The 6,356-nt window shown below is 43.5% G+C and overlaps 1 protein-coding gene across 2 annotated transcripts in view; it reads left to right on the top strand.

The window, feature by feature from the left end:
• The first annotated feature begins 242 nt into the window (after positions 1-242).
• The window catches only part of CUEDC2 (CUE domain containing 2), a 47,827-nt gene continuing 41,713 nt past the window's right edge, over positions 243-6,356 (top strand). Inside the window, exon 1 of one of the 2 annotated variants that reach the window (XM_088475628.1) lies at positions 243-422. The gene's annotated coding sequence lies outside the window, so the exon portion shown is untranslated. The remainder of the gene's footprint in view (positions 423-6,356) is intronic. The other variant, XM_088475627.1, reaches the window with a different exon arrangement.

The raw sequence follows: 6,356 nt of genomic DNA, 5'->3' as shown, positions 1-6,356 counted from the left end.
AGGAATGAATAAATAAATGAGCAGTTGAGACTACAGGGGCTGCAGACAGTGAATGTATGAGAAGAAGGGCTGCTGGATGGATTCATTGGATAGGAGTGGGCATGTTATTACCAGTATTGTACACACCGCCTATCTCTGCACCCATTGGCTGGTTCTTGTCTGGGGCCCTGTGGCTGTTTATAGCAGATCATGGATACAGTTTCTTGAAGGCTGAACAAGTGACTTATTCCGTCAGGATACTCTATCATTCACAGCTGGGACACAAGCTAAACCGCGCTTTGCCCACTTCCATCATGGCCGCCTGAGCGTCGGATCCCCTGTAGTGGTGTAGAGGTATGGGGAAGTGACGCCGGTTACAGGCGCTGCAGCAGGCCTGGCTGTGTCGTGTCCTGGATAGTAGCGGTAGGTTTGAACGAGTCCAGGTTGTTTTATACTATGAATGAGACATGGTGCAGCATAGCGAGGAAGGGAATCTCTGCAGCGTTCTGGTCCTGATATTATATACTATGACTAGACACTAGATAATATATGTGCCCTGTCCCCAGTGTTAGCACTGTGATATTTATGTAATCTGGTAGTTGCTGTGCTGTTTAATCCGAGATGCATGTGAAACACACATGCTCCACAAGCCTCCTAAACTAAGTGACTAAAGGGGTATATAATCTGTTTTATTATACAGTAGGAGGTAATATTTTCTTGTTATGACTAGACACATTCTGGATAACAGCCTACTACTGTATATCATTAGCCCTGTAAAGGGTAATAATATATGGGATGGAATTGTTCTCTATCGCAATACCTCATTCATTTGCTTGGGTGTACACTTTAATACCATATATTTGGGCACACGTAGAATCACCTAACAGTGGATCTGGGTATAGGGGTCTATGTACCTTAGCCTCAGATGGAGATAAAGTACCAACCAATAAGCTCCTAACTGTAATTCTTCAAACACAGCCTGTGATATGGCAGGAGCTGATTGGCTGGTACTTTATCTCCATTCACTTTATCTCCATCCAAGACTTAGTAAATAGACCCTGAGTGACTAATAAGGGGAGGGTACCAAAATGCCAAAGCGCTATTTGTTTTCTTATGTTGGTTCTCTTGGTAGCTAAATAAAAAGGAATGTATGACATATCCAAGAAACATGTCAATGTAAATGTGTGCCCTGCTGTGGTATATAAATGTAAAGTCTCTTTTGGAACAACTTGCTTTATTTGAACCATAAAATTGCTTACTTGGTAGTACGTATATAGTTTGCATGTAGTTTAAAATGTATACAAGGTAATTGCATATATATAGTTGCCTAAAGGATACATGAAAAGGGGCAGACTAGATGGGCCAAGTGGTTCTTATCTGCCGTCAGATTCTATGCTTCTATATGAATGCATAGGCTTACCATACTATCCCTTTAAACCGGTACACTCATGAATTACACAGGATCTGTGGCTGATTAAAACCAGGTGAAATGCAGACTTGAAGTCACCCAGCCACAGAACCTGTGTAATTCCTGAGTATCTTGGTTTAAAGGGAAAGGTTGGTAAGGCTATACAGTAAATGCCAACCAAGTTGACTCCTACATTTCATGCACTGAATCTCTGAGGCTTATCATACATACTAGTCCTTATTGGTTCGATATTCGAGCCTAAATTGAGAGAGAACTGCATCCGGGTGTTGAGATGAGCTAGCATTTTGCTGCCTCACTTCTGACTGTGATCCATTACCTAACAAGCAGGATATCTCCAAAAGTTGATATCTATCCTTTTTTTTTAAAATCTACAATCATACATACAATGTAAATTTGGTATTGCAGTGGTTCTCATACATATCTCTAGCATGACTGCGTGCCAGTGGGTTTTAACACAGATTATTATTTATATGGCACCACAAGTGTTCCGCAGCACCTTACAAAGTACATAAATAAGTAACCAGCGACTTACAATAAAATGCAGGACATGGATAATAAACATAGCTATATATTAGCGACCTTTACACCCACATAAGCAGCCAAGTGTTAGGTGCCCTAGTGGGGAGTAATGCTGTGTACACAATGGCTGATCAATTGATTGGCCAATATATTGTGCCCCCGTCGGCCAGTGTGTACAGACGATATGTCTGTGAATGACGTCGTTCAGACATATCGCATTGGTTGTGCTGCACAGCCGATGAACAGATATGTCTGCAGACATATCTGTCCATCGGGAAGTGTGCATGGGGCGAACAGCCGATCCCCAGTAGCAGGGATGCCGAGAGGGGAGGGGGGTGGGGAAAGCCGGATCCGGCACCGCTCCCCAACCCTCTTAGGTCACAGCAGCCCAGCGCACGCTGCTGTGTGCTGGGCTGCACTGGAAGACTGCCCGAGGCTGCTAAAGCAGCAACCAGAGAGTCTCCTATGCCAAAGGGAGGGAGCAATCACGCTGATCGTGCCCCATATTGGCTGTGTGCTGGGGTGAGGGGCACACAGCGCCCCCCTCCCCAGCGTGCAGCGCCGCAAATGTTTCTATTTTTTTCTGAAGGTGGCATGGCCACGAATAGGCCACGCCCCCAGGCCGACCCGCTGCAGCATGCAGATGTTGGTCGTTCAGTATGTATGAATTACCGTCAACTGCAGATATATCGCTTTGGGTCCTTATTCAATTAGGCTGTGAAAAGTCGGAATTGGCGATAAATTATCGCCGATGACGTCATTTTCGCATGTTTCAATTATTCCCGTATTCAATTACAAAGACGTTTCACCGGTTCGAAAAGTCTTTGTAAAAAAAAGGGGATAAGTTTTCACCATGTTTTAAATGGCGAAAAAAAGAACGGGAACAGCACGGGTACAAAATCATTCACAGTTGATGAGGCCTGTAAAGTGTGAGAAACCAATGCATTACTTTCATAAATATTAAATTCTGCTTTTTAACTGGCTGCATAATATTCATAAATGTGTTGTAATTGTACCAGTGTATCTGGTTTCTCTGACAGTTTTCTGCACTCTGCTGCTATTTCACAGACCTCTCCGGCATAGGGCCGTATTCAATTAGACGCGAAAAGCCGTAATCGTCGAAAAAGTTTTGCCTGTTGCTGCTTTTCACCTGTTTGCGTCTTATCTCCAAATTCAATTCCAGGACGTTTTCGCCTAAGCGATAACTTAATGCACTGGAACAGGCGGAAAAGTTTCTCCAATGAATGGCAGGTGGAAAAACGTGCAAAATCTCTATTTTGGGGTGCAAATGTGGGGAAATGATTCAGAACCCTTTGGACACTCCCCTCCCAAAGGACAAATTAGCCCCCAAAAAATTACCTCAGAACACCCCAAAAAAGACATGTCATTTTTAGGGCAAAAATTAAAAAAGTGTGGGGACAAGGATTAAAAACTAGCAAAATAGGTTTCTATGGGGACTGTATGGATGGGGCAGGTGCATGCAGCAGGTGGATTTATCACATTTTTAAAAAGTGCTCTTAAGAGACACATAAATATACTAGCACCCATTTTCAAGCACCCCAAATTTGACTGGACTATTTATTCCCACCAAAAAATACTGATTTCTATCATTCTTCACCACTTTTACAAATATGCTTTTTTGAGGGGTTGTATCCGCAACGTGATTCTTATGAAAAGGCCTGGGAGGTAGATTTGGGTACCTCTTTAGATGATGAGGAATGGACAGAGATTTGGGATAATGCAGCCTCTAGCTCAATCTGTGTTAAGATTAAAGAAAATACATACAAGCTACTATATAGGTGGTATTATGTTCCCCTCGATTGAGTAAAATGTATCCTGACACGTCTGACAGGTGTTGGAGAGGTTGTACAGATGAGGGCACCTTTCTTCACATATGGTGGACTTGTCCTAAGATAGTAGTTCTTTGGAAAGAAGTTATTGGCCTGGTACACCGTCTACTCAATATACCTATCCTAGCATTCCCGCTAGGCTGTTTTAGCGGGGCGCGGCGCCCTGCCCTCCTTCTGGAGGGCAAAAAGCACCCTGCCCTCACAGCCTGCGGGTGCTGTTCTCACCCACGGGTGGAGAAACATGCGGTGTCCCGGTCACCGCCGGAGAATAGACGCCGGGCGCATGCACCCGGCATCTATTCTCCCTTTCTGCAGCGCTTGGGGGCTGCCCGGCATGTCCGTAAGCGCCGGGCACGCCCCCAAGTATGACGAAAAGGGGACGCGTCTTATAGACACGCCCCCTTTTCATGGCCACGCCCTCTTTTCGGGCGCGCGCTAGCTCCGGCGCCCTGCCTGCCGCCGGAGCTAGAGTGAACACTTATGATCTTAAATATATTCTTCTTCCCTTAGACCTCCCTACGCTCTCTAGGCACCAAAACAAATTGATGCGTCGTATTGTTAATGCAATGAAATGTCAGATAGCTTTGGACTGGAAGAAGTTTGATTCTCCCTCCACGCAGTCTATCCTATCTCGCATTTAGTATATTTATCGTATGGAATATATGACTAGCATTATTAATCATTCTTCTAAATCTTTTGATAAAGTATGGAGCTCGTTGTTAGTCTCTTAATCTGCCCCTTCTCCTTTTTGGTTTGAAAAAATTATTTTTATTTGTATATGTATGTTTGCAATCTAATGTATGCGTATATACTTAGTTATTTGTTTATTACTATTCTGATGACCCACCCCAGGGTCTTTCCCTATCCTTTATCTTTTTTTTTACCTCTTTTCTGCTTTTTCTCTCTTTCTATTTTGTTACTGAATCCGCTGTTTTTTTTCTCTTTTTTTAGGTTTGATTATTTGTGTTAAATATAAAAATGGATCACAATTTACAGTTTTTTTTTTTTTTTTTTTTGCTTTATAAGATTCAGACCTTTTGACATCTATTTGTATAAGTGTATTTTTGATTACGTTGGTCTGTGTTAATCAAATGATTCATCTAATAAAAAGTGTTTAAAAAAAGAAAAAGCATTTAACACAACTTAAGGACACAAAGTACGTTTATTAGGGCTAATAGTACACATTTGTAATGATTTCCAGTGTCAGAGCGCCTGTTATGCATTCGCCTATTTGCGTTGTTGTCTGTTCTGTAATTGAATAGGGTGAAACGCAAATTCACATCCTAAACATTTGAATGCGGCGGAAAGTACAACAAGCGAAAAGTCCCAGTCTTTTCACGGCTAATTGAATACGGGCCTTAGTGCTAATTAGCACTGCAGATCGCAGTCCCCATTATTATTAATGGGGACTAATCGCTGACCCTTATGTACCAAACTCCAAAAGGAGTTTGGCCACGGTAGTTTATACCATCTTCAGATGGTGTAAACTGCTTTAAGCCTATGGAGGGTTACAAACAGGAGAGAGATATTCCGATCCCCCCCAGCAGCCTCTGTGCAGAAGCTGACGCTGTGCACATGTGCAGTGTCGGCATCCCACATACATGAGAGACTTCTACATAATGCCGGCATACAATCACAGGCACAGCAGTTAATAGCAACTGCTGTTTTACGAGTTCCCCTTTGTACATAGCAGGGATATTTTCATTAAAAATGAAAATATCCGCCGTGATATAGAAAATTGGAAGATGTTATCAGCTGAAGCTACCCAACTGACATCTGTTTCTGTTGGCTACACACCGTTACATCCTACCTAGTGATCATTCTAGGTCCGGCGCCGGTAGGTAAAAGGGCACTAACACACATTCCTTTAGAGCGTGTGCCCGAAAAGGGACATGGTCAAAAGAAAATTGGTGTGCCCTTAAGACGCACCCCATTTTCATCACTCTTGGGGGCGTGCCCAGCACTTACGGGTATGCTGGGCTGCCCCCAAGCTCTCCACTCACTGTGACAAGATGCCGTACATACGGCAGTTGTTCACCGGCTGTGAGTGCTGCACCTCAACTTTTCCCACCCGCGGGTGGGGGCGGCACCCGACAGGCTGCTTCAGCGGGGCGCCACCATAAGGGCAGGGTTCTTTTTGCCGTTTTGAAATTGGGCAGGGCCCTGCTAAAACAGCCAAGTGGGAACGCTACCTACCCTTCCATTCTAGGTGTTCTCATCGACTCAGGACTGCATCAATTTCCTCATACAATTCAAAAGCATAGCTAGTAGGTTTCTGACAAAATGTGTATTCCCTCGTGATAGAAAACTTAGAACTTTAGACTGTAAGCACCAATGGGACAGAGACTGATGCAAATGACTAAGTAATCTCCGTAAAGCGCTACGTAAGATGTATGTGCTGTATAAAGGATCGTAAAATACTCTCTTCAATTATCTCAAAATACCTTACAATGCCCAATATATGCGGCACTCATCCTCACACAATGCTTGCTCCAGGGCTAACTTTACTAAGAATCTTGTTTTACTTCTAAATAAAAATCACTGGACATTGCTGGTAGTTTAGATCAGTGGTTCTCAAA

Source organism: Taudactylus pleione, unplaced genomic scaffold (genome assembly GCF_031769625.1).
Source record: "Taudactylus pleione unplaced genomic scaffold, aTauple2 ptg000016l, whole genome shotgun sequence".
Taxonomy (NCBI): Eukaryota; Metazoa; Chordata; class Amphibia; order Anura; family Myobatrachidae; genus Taudactylus; species Taudactylus pleione.
This window is presented reverse-complemented; position numbering and strand designations above follow the sequence as displayed.